At 50.9% G+C, this 20,834-nt stretch overlaps 1 protein-coding gene and 1 long non-coding RNA gene across 2 annotated transcripts in view; one reads left to right on the plus strand and one right to left on the minus strand.

Moving 5' to 3' along the window:
• Positions 1 to 430: 430 nt before the first annotated feature.
• On the minus strand, positions 431 to 3,890 carry LOC135980894 (uncharacterized). Its single transcript, XR_010597817.1, has 3 exons — positions 3,727 to 3,890; positions 2,831 to 3,034; positions 431 to 2,324 (listed from the first exon to the last, which is right to left on the minus strand). It is a non-coding gene; the product is annotated as an uncharacterized LOC135980894 (long non-coding RNA).
• A 12,128-nt stretch (positions 3,891 to 16,018) lies between these two features.
• The window catches only part of KATNAL1 (katanin catalytic subunit A1 like 1), a 56,384-nt gene continuing 51,568 nt past the window's right edge, over positions 16,019 to 20,834 (plus strand). The window contains exon 1 of the mRNA XM_008167517.3: positions 16,019 to 16,174. The gene's annotated coding sequence lies outside the window, so the exon portion shown is untranslated. The remainder of the gene's footprint in view (positions 16,175 to 20,834) is intronic.

The following is a 20,834-nucleotide window of genomic DNA, read 5'->3' on the forward strand; positions in this document are numbered from 1 at the left end:
CCAACAACACACAGCAAAGTGGTTCCTAGAACATCTCCCTGTGATGCACAGAACCTTGGGATACCTGAAATGGTAGCATTAATGTCATGTAACAACCATGGTAGTGTGGACGCAGGTATACCCATGTACACAGCATTATACCTGTGTTCAGCACAGCATATGTGCACACTTGTCATGAGTATAAGGAACACGTGTGAGCAGGGCCGGCTCCACCTTTTTCACCGCCCCAAGCAGCAAAGTGAAAAAGAAAAGATAAAGCTACGATCGGTGGCACTTAGGTGGTAGCTCCACCGTGCCACTTCATTCTTCGGTGGCAATTCGGCGGCGGGTCCTTCGCTCTGAGAGGGACTGAGGGACCCGCCACCGAATTGCCGCTGAAGACCCGGACATGCCGCCCCTTTCCATTGGCCACCCCAAGCACCTGCTTCCTTAGCTGGTGCCTGGAGCCGGCCCTGAATGTGAGCATTTACATGGTCAGGTAACCAAGTACGTGCACCGGAGTAGACATAACCTTATATTGGGGTAGCTATTCCTGTTTGGGAAGGGAAATAAGCTATACCCACATAAAGCATTTTTATGTTGATATAGCTGTATTAGGGTTGCCAGGTGTCTGGGTTTCGACCAGACTTTCCCGTCAAAAGGGGACCTGTGCAGTGTCTGGTCAGTACTGCTGACTGGACACCAAAAGTCAGGCTGCCACAGTAACTGCAATCAGCTTCTGCCGCCAGGAGGATGGGAAGAGCAGCTGCAGCTGGAGGAGAAGGGAACCTGACAGTGTGCTGCGTTTGAGGAGCCAGGCCGGCTGCCGGGCTTGCCGCCTGTGATGGCCCATCCTGCCTTCTCAGCCTCCTGGGGGCCCAGCTCTCCCCAACCCCTCGCTCCAGGGACCTCCCCCTCCACCCCATCATGCCCTGATTGGGCAGGCAGGCAGGCTCTGGCTCTGCAGGCGACAGGTGAGTCCTGGAGGAGGGGGAAGCAAACGACTGGGGAGGGGCGGGGGGTGGAGCAAGCAAGCGACAGGGGGCCTGTAGTGTCCGGTTTTGAAAATTGGAAAGTTGGCAACCCTAAACTGTATCCACACTAGTGGTTGTACCAGTACAACTATATCGGTAAAAAAAAATCACACCCCTAGCCAAAACAGCAGACCAGGCCCTGGAGTGGGTGCAGTAGAGAAGTTTGTAACAGCCACAGTGAATAAAGAAATGTTAGTTACTTTGCCATCTGTCCTTATTTTGCTGTTCCGCTCTATTGGATGCTGCGGTGCTGCCAAGAGCGGGGCTAATAGGTACCCCTACCGCGTGCCCTAGTTAGAGCAAAGGACAGAGAGAAGCGAGATTGAGAGGTGGAACACAGAGACCTAACAAAAGATAGAACAGGCTGAGCAAAACCTTTCGGACGCTGGGCCACCAGAGTAAACATGACTTCATGGAATGCCCTCTAACCCAGACATTTCATGCTATTTTAAACCTTTCTTGGCCTGGATAACTTACAATTCTGAAATGTCTTCTTGGAGAAATTCTCTTTCAAAAATATTTAGCCTCGTATTTTTAGGTCTAGGCAGTTTGATTTGGATCCTCAGTAGTCCATCTACTGCTGCAGATTGATTTCAGGGTTTATTTTTTTCCTTTTTAAACATGCCACACACACGCGCACACACACAAATCTGTGCACTTTGTTGTTTTTCATTAAAAAGCCTTTTTTTTAATCTTAGCAAATGCTCAGTCTTTTCCACTTCAATAGCCCGAAATTCTCCCCTGGGAGTCATAAGCTCTTTAAATATTTTTAGGTTGCCAGATTTCTTATGTTCTCTCTCCAGGAAGCCAATTTGGTTTCTAGGCTCTTGAGAGTAGTGTAACTTCATCTTTTTGCGCACTCACTGCATCACAATAAAATGCTGCCTAATTGCTGCCTTTGTGGAGTCCCAAAGGTGTAAGTGTTTGTCTCGAGGCTATCGTTGTGGACAATAAACTCTTCTCAGGCTGGAGATAAGCCTTCTGATTATTTAAATCTGAGTCATGTAAAATTAGTTTACTAGCAAGAAACCCATAAGGATCTTGTATGAAAAATAACTCCCACATCTTGTTTTCCAGCACCATGCAAGGACGTTCAGACATAAAGATTTTCAAATGGCTGATAATACAAAATGTAATAGAAATGCTGAATTTTAAGTCAGTTGAAAGGTAATACAAATGTTTCTGTGGAACTAGGAGCTACTGCTAGACCTCAACAAACCTCTGGTCATCCTTGCTATGTCCTCTTGCTCATTTCAAGTTGGTTGGAGGAGCAGTTGCTCTTTTCCTAGCTGACCCTTCAATCTGCTATACCTACAAAATAGAAAAAGCAATCTGTAAGATCATAAATACACACTGGGACAGATGTAGCTGTGCTGATTCCCAGAGTAGACCAGATCTAAGAAGCAAGAAAGATTCAGGGCTGGTCTACATGGGAACTTACATCAGCATAGCTACTTCTCTCCGGGGTGTGAAAATCCATCCCCAGAGGCCTTGGCTACACTTGCAGCTGTACAGCGCTGTGAGGTAAATCTGTCTTCGTACAGCTGAGTAGGGAAAAGCGCTGCAGTCTGTCCACACTGACAGCTGCCAGCGCAGTGGTGTGGCCACACTTGCAACATTTGCAGCTGTGTTGGGAGCGGTGCATTATGGGCAGCTATCCCAGCATTCATGTGGCTGCAACGTGCTTTTCAAAACGGGTGGGGTGGGGTGGATTGTGACAGGGAGTGTGGGGGGGGAGAGAGTGCTTTTTGGAGCATGTCAGATCTCTATTTTGCAAGTTCCGAACTCCCGGCCCCCCTGCTCATTCATTTACTCACTCAAAGCAAGCTGCAAACTGTTTGTTTTTCTCTGTGGTAGAGCTTTGAAACCGGCACTTCCGCATTCCTGTAGCCGGTCACAACAATGGAGAGGATTGGCCACTTGACAAGGTGATTAGTACAGCGCTGAAAGCGTTTACACTCACACCCGTGAGTCGTAGCCATTCCGCTGCAGCTGTTATTCCTCTTGGAGATGTGGAGTACCTGCAGCGGTGTACCCAGGGAGATACAGCGCTGTAAGTGCCCTGCCAGTGTGGATGGGGAGTGAGTTACAGCACTGGGGGAGGCTTTACAGCACGGTAACTCGCAAGTGTAGCCAAGGCCAGAGAGATGTAGCTATGCCGACCTAACCCCTGGTGTAGATACTGCTAGGCTGAAGGAAGAATTCTTCTGTCAACCTAGCTACTGCCTCATGGGGAGGTGGATTACCTATGCCAATGGGAGAACCCCTCCTGTTGGCCCAGGCAGTATCTACACTCTAGCTGTGCCGCTGTAGAGTTTTAAGTGTAGACAAGCCCTCAGTGTAGACATACAGTACTTTCTAACATCTTTCCATACCCTCTATCTCTCTTCTCTCCTGAGACCTCTCATTTGTTCCTCCTTTTCATATCCTTGGCATCACCCAAGGCATCACTTAACATTTTGCTGTCCTAGTTTAACTGTTTGTAAACGTGATGTACTACTTCCCGGAGTCTTGTGAGAATTAATTAATTGGTGACTGTAACGACCTTTGGAATGAAAATCCAAAATATAAATGTAAAGTAACAATTGTTGTATGATCACCGCTTCTGGGACACTGCTCATGTATGCCACTGCCTGAACTCTGTCTTTGCTGAAATCCCCCTCCTTGCCTCCAGCTACTCTACAGAATGCACTGTCCCCAGAACAGCGCTGACCTGGCTGTTCTGCACAAGGAACCACCAGCATATTACTCTTGGACTTGGCCTCAAACAACTCCATGGGCTTCACGTTCATGTCAGCGTCCAGTTCAACATCACCCCTCTTGTTTCTAAAACTCTCCATCGACTTGCTTCAGGCTGTTTCATTCTGTCTGTCTATTCCCCTCCCCACCCTCTTTATCCATTTAGCACTGGCTTTTCCCACTGCTTGTGTCAGAGCCTTATCTTCCACCCCATCTGGAACAGTCCTGCTGCCATAACCGAGGGCATAATTTTACTGCAGAACCTTCATTACTAATGCTGATAACCAAGCCAGAAAGGACACAGTTTGACTTGGTCTCAAGTTACATTTGCGCGGGGAGGGAGGGGGCAGTTAAGAAAAAACATGGATTAACATGAAGTCAATGGAAGCTTTGCTGTTGACTTAAATGGGGACCAAGATTTCGCTTGATATTTTTATCTGCAATCGGAGAACATTTATTTTGGAAGTCAGAATAAGTATTGACAGGTTTCAGAGTAGCAGCCGTGTTAGTCTGTATCCGCAAAAAGATCAGGAGTACTTGTGGCACCTTAGAGACTAACAAATTTATTAGAGCATAAGCTTTCGTGGACTACAGCCCACTTCTTCGGATGCATATAGAATGGAACATATATTGAGGAGATATATATACACACATACAGAGAGCATAAACAGGTGGGAGTTGTCTTACCAACTCTGAGAGGCCAATTAATTAAGAGAAAAAAAACTTTTGAAGTGATAATCAAGATAGCCCAGTACAGACAGTTTGATAAGAAGTGTGAGAATACTTACAAGGGGAGATAGATTCAATGTTTGTAATGGCTCAGCCATTCCCAGTCCTTATTCAATCCAGAGTTGATTGTGTCTAGTTTGCATATCAATTCCAGCTCAGCAGTCCCACTGTGCCATTTTTAGAGAAAGTTTTCAGAGTATAGCCACACTGGCTCTCGGTGCCTCCATCATCCATCTGCAAAATTGGTATAATAATGCTGAGAGGGGAGTGAGACTTAGCAGATTAATGTTTGCAAATTGCTTTGAGATGCTCTGATGAAAGGTGTTACAGTCATGCAAAGGATCATTATACTACGTTCTCCCTGTAATGGGGTCTACAAACCCCATACTGACCTTAGGCAGGAGTGGGAGGGGAGCGTTTCCTGTCTGCAGGCGAGCAGCTTGATCACACACAACTGCCAGAGCTGCCAATCAGGGAAGCATGCACTCCTAGGTGTGCCCAGTAGGGGATACAAAGCCTGCTATAAGTGCAAACAAGGAAAGGAGGCAAAAAGGTCTGGGACAGAAATGAGGTAAAACCCCTGCTCCAGGCTGCCTCCCTGACTGCAGCCAAGAGTCTGAGGCACACTTCTGGACTCAGTTAAAGTTCTGAATCAAAGAAGCATCTAAGGGGGTCCTGATGAGGGCAGCAGTGACCCTTCAAAGGAGCACACACGGCGTCGGTGACACTCTCTTTCTCTGTAAATCAATTTGTGATATTTCAGATGAAGGATGCTATGCAAAATTATTTGTATTTTATCTATATATGAGATATACTGCTATGTATATTTACTCTTTATCTGAGACCTATCTATGGAAAAATGTTTTATGTTAATATTTTAAGCACAATCCTGTAAAGATTGTCTTTGTTTGGGTGGATGCGTTTATAAGGTTATCTTACATAGTCCTGTAGCATAATGCAGAATGTAAAAACAATATGGCTGGACTTTTATATTTACTGCTTGGACAACAATACTAGCTGATTTATTCAAGCATCGCTTCCAAGAAATGAGTATGTTTAGAATCTCAATGAAACTTTCAAATAGGAAAGATACTTCCCACCATAAATATTAGCCAATGACTGTGTCTAAAAAGGTACACCTGGGGATATTTAGAAAACCAGTTTATATTACAGCTCTACGTCACACTGTATGTACATGTAGTCTGTACATTCCTTTTATTAAAAACACTTAGGGACAAATTGTCCCCTGAGGGTTATTCCTGAATACAAGACTACAAGCTCCATTATACACTCTATCTATAATTACACATGCTTCATATGTGCAGGTGACATCCATGAGATAAATTGCTACGCTATGTTATGTAATGTCCTATATTAGTAATTTGCATTGAATTCAGGTTTCAGAGTAGCAGCCGTGTTAGTCTGTATCCGCAAAAAGAACAGGAGTACTTGTGGCACCTTAGAGACTAACAAATTTATTAGAGCATAAGCTTTCCACTCTATATGCATCCGAAGAAGTGGGCTGTAGTCCACGAAAGCTTATGCTCTAATAAATTTGTTAGTCTCTAAGGTGCCACAAGTACTCCTGTTCTTTTTGCATTGAATTATACTTCGATGACTAACGTGATGAAGAATATAATCAATATTGCATATGTCATGGCTGACAAAGCTATCCACAACGAATATAATCCATTTCAGTTTTTATATGCTCAACACCTCCATGGAGTGTCATTGGACTTTAGGATGTCCCTGTGGGATGGATTTTACATTTAGTCCTCTAAGTTAGCAGAAAGAGTGTAGAATTGCTGATACAACTACTGACTGCAATGTGACAGGGCCCATGTGGGGAGCTTTATTACAGCTAGTATGTGAAATATCTTGCGCTCATAACTAGTGGTATTTGTTTTCAAAGGCTGGATAAAAATAATACAGTGGCACAGTCCAGAATCTCACCCCAGTAATTTCTCCAAAAACATAACTCGTAACTGTTAAAAATAGTAAAAAGGTTGATTGTATTCTTGGTTTGTGGTCACCCATGGTAATTTGTGCTAATACACAAAGGCAGATTAATTACATGATGTATATATGATACTATGTTATATGATGAGACACATTACTGCTAGATATTGGACGTGCTCTCCTAATAGTGGCCATTATTGGAACAAATACTGCTGAATTTGAGTGGCTTCTAGCAAGCCTTAACCATGACTTAGGCCTATTCTACGCTACAAAGTTAGGTCAACATAAGTGGACTTGTATCAACCTAGTTGTGCATGCGTCTACACTACAATTTGTCTCCCGCCAATGTAAGCAGCCCATTACAGTGATGCAGTAGATACTGCATTAGTTGTATTGACCCTCCCAGTCCTCCAGCAGCTATCCCACAATGTCCCTGACACTTGGACAGTGGTCACAATTTTGTACTCCACTGCCCAGGGGTCACAGAGACCAGAAGCCTACCTGCCCCCCCTCCTTTAAAAATTCCGGCATGTTTTTGAAATGCCTTTTCCTGATTGCCCACTTTGGTCAGTACACCTATCAGTTCTCCTTTGTTGTGTGCATCTGACCAAGCCGGTTCCATGCGCATAGACTACTGGACGTGTTCCTGGCTGGAGCAGGCACAAAGTCTTGGATCTCCTTGGCCTGTGGGGAGAAGAGACTGTGCAAGCACAGCTATGGAAAACTGCAGAAATATCGACATCTATGCGCGGAATGCACAAGGGATGCTGCAATGGAAATAGTCATAGTGCTGCATGAACGTCAAGGAACTATGCCAGGCATACCACAAGGCATGGGAGGGCAGTAAGAATCTAGTATTGTCCCTGCAGACCTTTTACTTTTAGAACAACTGCATGTGATACTTTGGCAGTGACCCTACTAGCATGCTGCTGACAACTGTGGACACTTCAGAGGCACCTGAGCTGCCACAAACAGGGAAGAGGAGACAGAGAAGCGGTGGGGGACTCAAACCATGCCATGAGCCAGGAACTGTTTGAAACTCTGCCTGAGTCAAGCCAGTCCTGACAGGCAAGCGCAGATGAGCCTGATGATGAAGGGCAAGGGAGCTTGGGTAAGTGTGTACATGCATTATTTCTGATCTTTTTTGGCTTTTTGTTTCCTGAAATCTCCTTTCTCTCCCTCCTGTCCCTCCTTCCCTAGCCTCCCCGCTCTTCTTCCCCATTTAACAATGGCGCCCACCCCATCCACAAGTTTAGAGAATACAAAGGTATTTAGTTTTGATTGATTTACTGGTGTAATGTTGCAAACTAAAATGTTAGGGACTAAATACACAAAGAGTAGTATGGCAATTTGATTACACAGTCCACACCAGATCAGTGTCCTGTGCTCAAGGGGAGGTAGAACAAACACAGAGTTAGAGTCAGCATCGGCTTTTCATTTCTTTGGTTTGTTGGCGTAGATGGGGGTGGGAGGCATGCAGAGTAGGTTGTTGATCGGAATAGGGATGTCTCTTTTATCCTCTTGAGAGATCTTGATGAAACTTTCATGGAGATGCTCTCCAATCCTCTCCCAAAGATTTATAGGGATGGCAGCCTTGTGTCTTCCACTGTAACAGGAGACTTTCCCACCCCACCAGGGACATGCAGAGGAATTTAAATTTGACCCCTTTTGGGGGGGCACAGAAGCTTGCTGCTTCCCCTCCCCACCGCCAGGAGGGGCTTGCTACCCCCCTTCCTTCTCCTCCCCTGGCCCCGGGAGGAGCTCACTGCCTCCCCTTCCTACCCCTCCCCTGGCCCCGGGAGGAGCTCGCTACCCCCTCTCCCCTCCCCTGGCCCCGGGAGGAGCTCACTGCGCCCCCTCCCCACACAGTCCCAGGAGAAGCTTGATCTTCCCTCCTTCCACCCACCCTGGCCCTGGATAGGAGCTCGATCTTCCCTGCCTCCGCAGCCCCAGGGCTGAAGAATTCTGTGCCCCTGTCAATTATTGGGGGTGCCCCTGCTTGTCGTCCTTTGTACATGCCTCTGCAAACCACTCTGCAAAATGAGTTTGGCTGGCACCATTGCAGTAAACAGGCTAGCAAGATATGGGCCTGAGCGTCTTGAGGAAGCCAGTAGCAGGTCAGTCCTCTGTGTTTTTGTCATCCTCAGGAGTCTGGTGGCAGCTTTTCCCCCTTTCCCTCATATATATTCACACCATAGGCAGCTCTAACCATGGGATGTTTCTCTCACTGAGCTCCAATATAGGCTCTGTCTACACTGGCAATTGAACGACAAAACTTCTGTCTCTCAGAGGTGTTAAGCCCCCCTCCCCTGAAAGACAAAAGTTTTGCCGCGACAAGCGCCGGTGTGAACAGCGCTTTGTCGCAGGAGCACTCTCCTGCCGACAACGCAAACGCTGATCATTCGGGGTGGAAGATTTTTGTCAGCAGGAGAGATGACAAACAGCAGCTACACTCCATGACTTTTAGCGGCATGGCTGTAGTGACACAGCCCTGTCGCTAAAAGCTGTGTAGTGTAGACATAGCCATAGTGAGTAAACAGCACCTATGTCCCTTCAGTCTACCAAAAGCACATTCAACAGTCAATCTGCATCTGCTGAGCTGGTAGTTGCATCTTTTCTTGGCGCTGTCAGGGTGGCCAGTGTACGGCTTCATGAGTCAGGGGAGCAAGGGGCAGGCTGGGTCCCCCAGAATCGCTGTTGGCATTTCAACATCACCACTGGTAACCAGCTAGTGAGGGAAGAATGCAGCTTTTTGAAAAGTCCTGTGTGCTTAGAGATGTGAGCATCATGCACCTTCTCTGACCTGCCCACACTGATATCAGTGAAGCATCCCTGGTGATCCACTAGCACTTGCATAACCATGTGTAAGCAGGGGAATGGTCCTGCTATGGTGGGGAACTTTCCTGGCTTACACACTACCCCGGTGAAGTGGGCTAGCAAAAGGATCTGAGTCCTCGCTCTCACTTTCTTTACCCAGAGGCCTGCCTGACCTCGAGGACTCCCCTTCCACTCTCCCATGTGGCAGAGTCCTCGTAACCCCAACAAGGCTGAGCCCAGGATTCCTGGGGGGCTCGACCCTCAACTTTGTTGTGGTCACTTAGGGGAGGGGCTAGGGCGTCCCCATTCTGGGGTGCTCTCTCTGCACTGGATGCTTCCCTGATCCACTGATCATTACACACAGTTCAAAGCAAATACAATTTATTAAACAGCAATCAATTTTTAAAAAAATAAGGAAAAAATGGGAAAGGTTAAAGGAAAATATGCCACCCCGCTCTGTGGCACAGGGGCATCGCAACCAGCGTCTCTGGAATGTAAGGGAAGTTCAGTCTGTTCCTCAAAAGTCCCAGGCCTCCTTCTCGGGCCCTGGCTGTGCTGCAGGGACGCTGCGGGTCGGACACTTGCTCTGGCGGTGGCCACACGCTCTCAGGCTCTAGGTGGCAGGACCCTTCTTCCCAGTGTCACCTCCACCCTATCAGGGTTACGATCCCCCTTCAAGTCTGGCCTGCAAAGCGTCTTGGCTGGGGCATCTCCATGCGCTGGGCCCGCTGCCCAGGGACCCCTTGCTCTCCCCAGTTGCTCACTGCACTTGGCTCCAGACTGCTCCAGCCCCAGCTCCAGCTCCACTCTGCCTCAGCATGGCTGCTGCTCTGTTTCCAGCTCCCTGGGCTGCTTTTCTGGCCCCTCTGGCTCTGGTTGCTGCAGCTCTGCTCCCAGGACAGGTCTGCTCTGTGGGCTGCTTCTGTGACTCCACTCCCAGCACTGACCTGTTTCCTGGGCTGCTTTTCTGGCCCCTCTGGATCTGGCACAGCTCTGCTCCCCAGCTCAGCTCGGGCCCCTGCTTTCTCCTTAGCTTTTCCCCACTCTGTCTGACCCAGGCAATTCCAGCTCACATGGAGGACAGGACCCTCCCGACTCCCTGATTAGCCTGCCCACCCTGTCAATCAGGCTGACCTGGTGCATTGGCCTCTCCCCATTCTTCCTGGGGACTGTCAGTCTCAGGGTCCTGATTTCCCATCGACCTTTCCCCTTTATTTTGGTACTGGGAGCTAGCCAACCAAAACACCCCCACTGAGTTTTAGTAAGGGCACAACAGTCCCCTTACACATAGAAAAGGATCCCTTGCTGTTGATGTACTCAGTGACAAGGTAGGCTGGTGCCAGAATAGGGATCTGCATGCTATCTATCACCTCATCACGGTTCAGGAACACAATGCTGCAAATCCATCCAATATTTCCTGTACAGATTCTCGTGTAGCAGGAGATGCCTAATGGCATTACACACTTTGGTGACAATTTTTTCCACTTCTGAACTGATTGCCCACTCACTGATAGCAGTCTGGTGTTGCAAGCTTCCAGAGTATGATCTTCACTTGCTTCCTCACTGACAATTCAACTGAGCTCTCATTTTGGTGTTCCTGCACCAGAAGGCTGAGTTGAGCTTGGCATACAGATCAAGGAGCAGAGCAGTGGCCGATGCGGTTGGCCCCAGAGACTGCTTGAGCAGTGGTCCCTGGGGCGACGGGGGCAGCCGCAGCTTGGTGGCTCCTGGCAGCGGTCCTGGGGCGGCTGGAGCAGCGGCTGCCTCCCCCCAGGGGCTTCCCCCCCCCTGCAGCTGGTGGGGCTCCCTCCCCACAGTTTGTGCCACGAGCCCCCTGGGCTCCTCATCCCCAAGATTCAATCGGGTATTTATGGTATAAGTCATGGACAGGTCACGGCCATGATTTTTTGTTTCTTGCCCGTGATCTGTCAATGACTTTTGCTAAAAATACCCCTGATTAAATCGTAGCCTTAATCATGAGTAGCTCAACAGATGTCTGCAGAATAATCCGGTGTAAAACTAATGTAAGTGAAACCAGAATCAGACTCAGAGGGGCAGTGGGCGGGGGAGAGGCTAATGTTAATTTCATCAAGTGATCCATCCATTTAAAATAAGTTTTAGCCAAATAGCTTCTCTTGTTCATTCCTGCAATGAGGTGCTTTGTTTTCTGTGTCACTAACCCTGTGTTGACACAACTATGTATTCTCATTAAATAAATATACAAAAATTAACAATGCACCAACTTCCAAATACAATACAAATTTTAATGTGAAAAATAAAGATTCCCAGTTTTACACTTCTAATAATAAGAACCAGATTGACTTATTCACATGGAAACCACTGCATATGCTCCACAGTAAACATGTGATCAGACTTTCCAATAAAAATATCAATGTACAATAAAGAATTTTAAAAATTCAGCCTACTTATAAACAGTAATATAACGTTAGTCCTTTCTCATCTAGCAATTATATTCACCTAAATATTCAGCTTTGGAAATAGAAACTTTATAATAGAAACTTTATAATAGATACTTTTACAGTTATTTATTCTGTTCCCATTAGGTCAAGAACTTTCCACACATTCAAAGAATGGGTTTAGGTAATTATTTAAGGATGATGGGAGAGGACACTCTGTTGCTCTCCTGATACAGCTGTGTTGCTTCTCCAGTGCCTACCTTCTGCAGTACCTACCTGCAGACACTTTCCATTTTGAGTAACCTTCACAACAGTTTTTCATTGCATCCCTCCAAATGTAACCATCTTCTGTCTGCTTTGATCACAGCACACCTGAGAGTACCGCTTGAGGATACTGATACTTTGGGATACTCACCCCAAATTTAACAGACTCACCAAGGCAACGGGAATTGGCATGGCATGGGTTTAGTCCCCTCCCTTCCTTCCCTTTTCCTGGGGACAAATCAGGAAGCCCCTTTTATGCCAGGTTTTTGCCCTTCCCTTTGGGACTTGAGTTCTAAGGGTCTTGCTGGCAGGTACAAGTCCAGTCCACTGCCTCAGCTGCCACCACAACAGAAGTTGGAGACTGTTACCAGCGTTCTCCTGAGCAAATAGGTCTTGTCATAATTGTCTGTCCCTTTACTTTTGATTCCTTTTATCAAATAATCCCCCACTTTATGAACATATTCCCTGTGACTCATTTTGTCAAGTTTTTTGAGGTTTCTAAATTTGAGGCAATATACCTCTGAGGTAATTTGAAACCTCCGAACACAGACTTCTTATACTGGACATATTTCATAGCGTCACTTACATCTATATCATTGAATTCTTGCAAAGCTTTACCAATCATTTGGGGAGTAAGTCATTCTCCAGGGGTTCTGTGTACTGTGCATATCCTTTCGAAGGTGGTTAAATAGTCTTCAATGCAATTAATCCCCCTGTAACTGTTGGACACACTTTGTCTCAGCTGTGTGGCCCCTGGTGAGGATTACCTACGGGCTGAGGGACCTGACTTTCTAATTTCAGCCTTTTAATCGTGAACTGCCTTTCCAGTTCTCTTTCCTAGGCTGCTGCTTTCTCTTCTTCCCATTTTTGCCCTTCTAACTCCAGTGCTCTCTGGTGGGTCTCTTCTTGCACTGTCCATTTTTCTTTGGCTGCCCATATCTGGAATTTGCTAGAAGCTTGGAATGGGTGACAGGGGTTGGCTCCCTTGATGATTACCTGTTCTGTTTATTCCCTCTGAAGCACCTGGCATTGGCCACTGTCAGAAGATAGGATACTGGGCTAGATGGACCTTTGGTCTGATCCAGTATGGGTGTTCTTATATTAATTCTCATTCCATCTCCACTTCTGCCATCTCCAATACGGTGAACTCCAACTTCATGGCTGTTTCACTGAGAGCTGTGCTTGCACATAACTTACCTTGTTCCTTGAGTGAAAAATTTCAATTCTTTCCTGAGGGCTTGGCGAGTGTAGTCACGCCGCCAGCGCTGCGAGAGAGCTCTCGCAGTGCTGTATGTACTCCACCTCTCCGAGGGGAGTAGCTTGCAGCGCTGCAGGCACTGATTACACTGGCGCTGTACTCGCTGCGCTCAGGGGGGTGTTTTTTCACACCCCTGAGCGCAGCAAGTTGCAGTGCTGTACAGCACCAGTGTAGCCAAAGCCTGAGTTTATTTATTTCCTGAGTTGTGCACTGCTGCTCCAACAACTACTGCCTCTTTAGTTTGGTATACGATTCTTGCTTAGTCACTGGGTGCTATTGTCTGTTCTATTTCCCTTACCCGAAATAAACAAACAGAAAATAATAAACCATAACCTTTTTCTTTATTTGTTTCCAGACATCTCATTTGTGAATCTCTCAGTATCCATGGGCTGGTCTACACTAGAAAATTAGATCGACCCAGCTACGTCACTTGGGGTGTAAAAAATCCACATCCCTGAGAGACATAGTAAAGCTGACCTAAGTCCCCGTGTAAACAGTACTAGCTTCATGGAAGATTTCTTCCATTGATCTAGTTATCATACTGCCTGGTGGTTCGGAGCTGCGGGTCTCCTCACCGCTTATATCGGCTGGGAGCTCTGGGTCCCCCAGCAGTGGTTGCTGGGGCCCCTGCCACACATGGCAGTTCACAGCTCCTGGGCCCACGATGGCTGACAGCTCCCACCCCACCACCACCCTGGGGCTATAGACACGGGCGGCGGGTGAACCGTGGGCTTGGGGAGGCTAGCCCCCAGCCCAGCCCACCCCTTCTGCCCAAGGCCCCCCGCTCCAGCTCCAGGATGCCCGAGCACCTCCAGCCCCAGAGCGCTGTGTGGGTAGGTGGTGCGTGGCCCCCAGCCCCGGAGCACCAGGTGCCATCACCCCACTGCTGGGTGGCCTAAGCACCAGTATGGAGCTTTACTGTGAACAGCAATCGCTCGGTAGGCATATGGGCTTTATTTCTGCAAATGGCCATGGAGGATAGTTTTTTGCAAATCCAATTGGAGCTCTCTTCCTCCTGCAGCCCTAGTTTCCTAGGCAGGCTTCACTCCCCAGCACGGGTGCCACGGTCCCACCTCTCATCCTGCACAGCATAGGGTGAGCAGCCCCAGTGCCTCCAGCCGCTCCCAGCCCTGGAACACCAGGTGGCGCACCCGGGGTCCCCCCAGTGCTGGGTGGCCCCAGCTGCCCCAAGTCCCAGCCGCAGGCTGGCTGCCCCAGAACAGGAGCAGCCTGCCTGGGCTGGGGCCGAGGGGGAAGCGGCAAGCAGGAAGGGGCCTCAGGTGGAGCGTGAGCAGGGCCACACGGGGCTGATTGGGGAGGCTTAGCCTCCCCCAGCCTATGATACGTGCTGGCAATGGCTGAAGCATCAGATGTCATGGAGGTCACAGAAGTCACATCATCTTATTGGAGACTGGATCTGTGAAGGCATCGCTAATGAGCCATAGAGCCGGGGTTCTCAAACTGGGGGTTGGGACCCCTCAGGGGGTCGTGAGGTCATTACATGGGGGGTCACGAGCTGTCAACCTCCACCCCAAAACCAGCTTGCCTCCAGCATTTATAATGGTGTTAAATATATTAAACAGTGTGTTTAACTTATTAGGGGGTCACACTCAGAGGCTTGCGATGTGAAAGGGGTCTCCAGTAAAAAAGTTTCAGACCCACTGCCATAGAGCCTTTCCCCTGTGCATCACCAATTTGATTTCAGCCCAGCTCGGCAAGATTAAAAAACATTCCCATCTGTTGGAAGTTTGGTGGGTGAGTGTCAGCTTCCACCTCACAGACTCACAAACAGCGTATGGGTATGTGGGAGGACAGGTGCAATATGGGGGGGGCAGAGACCATGTGGGTACGTGGGAGGATGGGGGGAAAGTGGGCAGCGTGTGGATACATGGGAGGACAGAGGTCAGGCAGAGTGTGAGTGTTGGGTGGGACAGGCAGCGTGTGGATATGTGGGAGGACAGGGCACAGGCAGGGTGTGAGGGGGAAGGCAATGTGTGGGTGTTTGGGACAGGCAGTGTGTGGGTATGTGGGAGGACTGGGAACAGGCATTGTATGGGTGTTGATGGGACAGGCAGCGTGTGGATTCACGGGAGGATGGAGCACAGGTGGGCTGGGAGCGGGGGCGGACAGACGGGGTATGTCTGTGAGTCATCAGACAGGCCAGAAATCACCATTTCAGCTTTTTAAAGTATTAGGGGGTAGCCGTGTTAGTCTGTATCTACAAAAACAACAAGGAGTCTGGAGCTTTTTAAACAGTCTCATGAAGGGTGGTGTCTATGGACTCGGGTAACCACCACCCCCGGGGTGTTGCTGGGGGGGTGGAAAGCGCTGCCCCCCAGGTATGGCGGGCAGAGGTGGGGGGGGTCTGTGGGGGTGGGTAAGGCTGCCCCCCGGCTGTGGCGGGCGGAGGTAAGTGTGGGGGCTGTGGGGGCAGATAATGCTGCCCCCCGGGTATGGTGGGCAGAGGTAAGTGGGTGGGGGCGGATAACGCTGACCCCGGGTATGGTAGGCAGAGGTAAGTGGGGGGGGGCTTTGGGGGCGGATAACGCTGCCCCCCGGGTGTGGCGGGCAGAGGTGGGGGGGTCTGTGGGGGCGGATAACGCTGCCCCCTGGGTGTGGCGGGCAGAGGTGGGGGGGGTCTGTGGGGGCGGATAACGCTGCCCCCCGGGTGTGGCGGGCGGAGGTGGGGGGGGGTCTGTGGGGGCGGCCCCCCCGCCCGGGTGTGGTGAGGAAGGGGAAGGGGTCTCGGTTCCACCCACCCCTCAGGGGAGACCAGCCCGCCCCCCCTCGCCTCTCTCTGGGCGGGGGGCGGGGCGGAGCAGCGGGATACCCAGGCACCATGGCCGGGCGTCGCCCCTCGCCGCCATGGCAACGAGCCGCCGCCGCAGCGCGCACGCCACGGGCTAACGGAGCCTGCGGGCTGCGCCCCCCGCCCGCGGGCACGCACCCAGGGTCAGAGGCGGAGGTGACTCCACCAGGTAAGGGCAGGGGCTCACTAGGCGGCGCCCATCGAGGCTGCTGGGGCAGGGACGCGAAACAAAACCTAACAGGGGCCGCGGCGCGAGCGGCGTTGGTGACTGAACGTTCTTCTGTCCTGCCGGCCGGCCGGCCGCGGGGGGAGGGAGGTGCGGCGCCTCTGCCGCGAAGCAGGATGGGCGATGTAGTTCTGGGGTTCACGCGTTCTGTGATGGCCACCAGAGGCGCGGGCGGGAGCGGACTACAAATCCCAGCGCGCTGCGTGTTGCCGGGTGGGGGGCATAGCCTGGCTTTGCCCTGGCCGCTGAGCCTTTGCGGGGGTCGGGGGTGATTGTTGGGGGCCCGGAGGTGGGTGCGGCACCGGGGCCTGCAGCAGCGCAGGCTGGGCCCCAGTGTGGGGCCGCTGCAGCAGACTGGGCCCGTATAACGGTGCTGAGGCTGCTTCCCCGCCCCACCGTCTGTCGGGGCATTGTGGGGCCGCATGTGGGGCGAGGCTCTGCGAGCGGACAAACCAGCCCCCAGAGCCAGGCAGGGGGCTGGGGAACCGCTCCCCTCCCCGGGGCTGAGGGAAGGGGGGAGTTGTGTGTAGCGGAGCTGGCATGGGTGGGGGGTGAGTGCTGTATAACGAGGATGGAGAAGTGGGTGTGTAATGGGGTGGGGGGGCTCAATGCTGTATAACGAGGATGGAGACGTGGGTGGGGGGCTGAGTGCTGTGTGAGGGGACGTGGGAGAATGAAGGAGCTGTGTAAAGAGGGAGTGAGGGCCCTGGAGTGTCATCCAACAAATGATTTATTTTATGTTGTGCATTTCTAATGCACCTCTCAAACACTGACCCTGTTGCATTAGCCACTCTACATATGCACACATCCAGTTTTACTTTTTCATAGTTCCTTTTGTCTTTGTAATGCTCAGCTCTTCCATCCTGATTGTACAGCCTCCTCTCCCAAGGTTGCAGATTTAGTGTGTTCTGCAGCTTGTCCCTTTAGAAAAGGCAGAAAACAAAGTTCCTGCTCCAAAGAGATTTAACATACAAAAGTCTATGTTCAATGTAGTATCTGGAGATGGAATAAAATGTTAGGTCATGCTTTGTTCTGTAGGGACTAATGCAGGATTTTTCCTTACAGTATATTCTTCAGTGGCTCCTGTCCTCTATTTTTAAAGTGATGGACATTTGTTTCTAGTATCAGAGGTGTAGCTGTGTTAGTCTGGATCTGTAAAAAGCAACAGAGGACTCTCTGTTTGTTTCTAGGGGGAAGGAAAAAACATTTCCAATCCTAGACACACCCTATTTTGTGCATTTTACTCTAGTTGTAGCAGATGCACCAAGATTTTACTTGAGCACCTGTGAGTGGTTCCTGATGTGTCCAAAGAGGAAGGATTGATTGGTAAATAGGCATATGACTTAGGACTCTAGGGATTTCTTTCCCAACCATTCCTAAGATATTTACAAATTGTAAACATTTATAATTTAATTACATTTGAAAAATTATCTCTTGCTGTAAATGCAGTCAGTACATTTAGTATGTTGCTCAGTTAGGAAAAGTTAAATATTTTCAGCTTATTTATTTTATAGTACTCAAATGTGTGGTACATCCTTCTGGGTAGGGACAGCATTTTTCCTCTTCTTTGAAAAGTTAGCACTGGTCTACACTAGAAACTTAGATTGACCCAGGTATGTTGCTCATTGGTGTGAAAAATTCACACCCCAGAGCAATGTAGTTAAGCTGACCTAAGTCCTGTGTAGACAGCACTAGGTTGACGGAATAATTCTTCTGTTGACCTAGCTATTGCCTCTTGGGGAGGTGGATTACCTACGTTGATGGGAGAACCCCTCTGTGACGGGTTGGATCACAGAAACCCCCTTGGGAGCTGCCACCCGATGTGCAAAGACTACCCCTGCTTCTGTTTTCCCTGCCAGCTCAGGACTCCAGCACCCTGTCTTGCTGAGCCAGACACTCCCGTTTAGCTCCAGACACAGACCCAGGGTCTGAATCACTTGTCCCAAAGCTGCAAGTTTACCTGAAAACAGCTCACAGTAGTGTGCTTGTCTTTAGCACTCAGATGCTGTCACGGAGTATTGGGGAACTCAGGGCCCTGCACCCCCGGCTCCCTGCGATTCACCATGACTCTCAGCCAGCCAGTAAAGCAGAAGGTTTATTTGGATGACAGGAATACAGTCCAAGACAGGTCTTGCAGGCACAGACAACAGGACCCCCCCAGTTAAGTCCAGCTTGGGGTCCCAGGACATTCCAGCCCACCCCCCTTCGGGGGGTCAGAGCCATCTCTGTCTCCCAGCCATCTCTCCAGCTCGCTTCCAGCCCTCTGCCTTCAGCGACCCCTCCCACAGCCTTTGTTCAGTTTTTCGGGCTCAGGAGTCACCTGGCCTTCAACCCCTTCCTGGGTTCTCATGTTACACACTCAGGTATGCGCCCTCGGGCAGATCCCATCCTCCAATGCAGACTATCCCAGCCCCACTCCCCTGTCAGCATTCACAGACCACAGTGAGAACAGGCCCAGTTCGTCACATCTCTCCCCCCTTCGAGACCGAACTGAGCAGGGTCACTTTAGCCAGTGACCCGGGGAAGTTCGAACCTACCCCCGTTCCCATGGATGCCCCCGCATCCCTCCCATTCCTTGGTGAGAATTACACCAGGCCCCTCCAGTTTCACGCCCCCCCTTAGGTCGGGGGTGCTTGATGGCACTCGCAGTTCGCATGTGGGAAGGTTTATGCGGCCTGTGCCCTTTTCCCACCCCCATACCTCTGGGGCTCCAACTGGGCTGTGGTCTTCTCCCAGCGCTCCAGTCTGGAGGTCTGTGCTTTGGGCTCTCTTGGTTCAGAGCCGCCCTTTTAACCTTGGCCACCCTCCGGAAAGGATCCTTTATGCTGGGCAAGGGTCCTAAAGCTGTTTTCCCCTTGTCCCAGGCCTTCCTCCCCCTCTGACAGGGGTCACAGGATCCGCAGTACTGTCGGACAGTAACAAAGACCCCAGGCCAGTAAAAGCTCCGTAGCAGCCTCTGCTGGGTACGCCAGGTTCCCTGGTGCCCTGAGAGGGGAATGTCATGGGCCCGGCACAGCAGCTGGCGGCGATACTTCTGGGGTACCACCAGCTGCCTCCTGATCCCCCCTGACTCCATTTTCCCTGGGGGAGCCCATTCTCGGTACAGGAACCCCTTCTCCCACAGGAACCTTTTCCGGCCACCTCGTCCCATGGTCTGTACCGCATTGAGGTCGGCCAGGTCCCTTATCTTCCGCAAGGAGGGATCTCTCTGCACCTCGGCCTGGAACTCCGCAGCTGGGACAGGGATGGCCACCTGCTCTTTCTCGCCCGCTGGGTCCGAAGCTGCAGCCTCCCTGAGCCGTGTCCCTGGGCGTTCCCCCCGCACCAGGTTAGGGTCCTGCGCCTCAGGCAAGGCACCCCCCCCAAGGCCAGGGCGCAGTGCCCCTCGCCGGCTCTGACTGCGGGTCACAACTAAGGCGGTCTGGGGGCTTCTTGGCCAGTCCTCTAGGTCCCCCCCCATCAACACCTCAGTGGGCAAATGGTGGTGCACTCCCACGTCCTTGGGGCCCTCCTTGGCCCCCCATTTCAGGTGTACCCTCGCTACGGGAACCTTGAATGGGGTCCCGCCCATCCCGGTCAGGGTCAGGAAGGTGTTGGGCACCACCCGATCTGGGGCCACCACCTCGGGCCGGGCCAGTGTCACCTCTGCGCCCGTGTCCCAGTATCCATAAACTTTCTTCCCATCCACCTCCAGGGGAACAAGGCACTCGCTCCGCAGGGACAGCCCCGCGCCAACCCTGTAAACGGAGAACTTTGAATCCGGAGCATCTGGCCCCCCAGAGAAGCTGGCCTGGGGCCCTTCTCTCTCTTGAGCAGTTGATAAGCTGCCAGCCCCTCTTGCGTTAGAAGCCTGCCCCTCGTCCGTCTGGGCCTCTACCAAGTTAACCCGGTGCGGGTTCGGTCTGCTCAGTCTGTCCTTGAGCTTGGGGCACTGGGCCCGAACGTGGCCTCTTCGGCCGCAGTAATAGCAGCTCATGTCCCGTGGGTCCCCTCGAGCTGGTCGGTTGTCCCTGACGCTGGGCATTCCCCATGGGAGGGGGTTCCCCATATTCCCCCTTTGGGAGGTCCCAGGGTGACTCTCTCTCTGCATCGCGGCGGGCCTGTTCCTTTGGGGCTCCTCCCTGCCACCCCCTGACCGGCTCTTTACAAACTCATCAGCCAGCTGCCCTGCGTGTCGCGGGTTCTCTGGCTTTCTGTCCACCAACCACAGCCTCAGGTCGGATGGGCACCGCTCATACAGTTGCTCCAGTACCAGCAGTTTAATCAGGTCCTCCTTCGTCTGGGCCCCACCAGCCCACTTGCTGGCGTATCTTTCCATGCGGACGGCTAGTCGCAGATATGAGATCTCAGGGGTTTTATCTTGACTCCGGAACCTTTCCCGGTACATCTCAGGAGTCAGCCCAAACTCACGTAGCAGGGCCTTTTTGAATAGTTCGTAGTCCCCTTTCTCTGCCTCTCCCAGTTGGCGGTACAATGCCACAGCTTTGGGGTCCAGTAAGGGGGTAAGGACCCGGAGTCTGTCCGCGGGATCAACCCGGTGCAGCTCGCAGGCCGTCTCAAAGGCCTCCAGGAAGTCATCCATGTCCTCCCCCTCCTTGTATGG

This window comes from Chrysemys picta, chromosome 1, assembly GCF_011386835.1.
Source record: "Chrysemys picta bellii isolate R12L10 chromosome 1, ASM1138683v2, whole genome shotgun sequence".
In the NCBI taxonomy this organism is placed as follows: domain Eukaryota; kingdom Metazoa; phylum Chordata; order Testudines; family Emydidae; genus Chrysemys; species Chrysemys picta.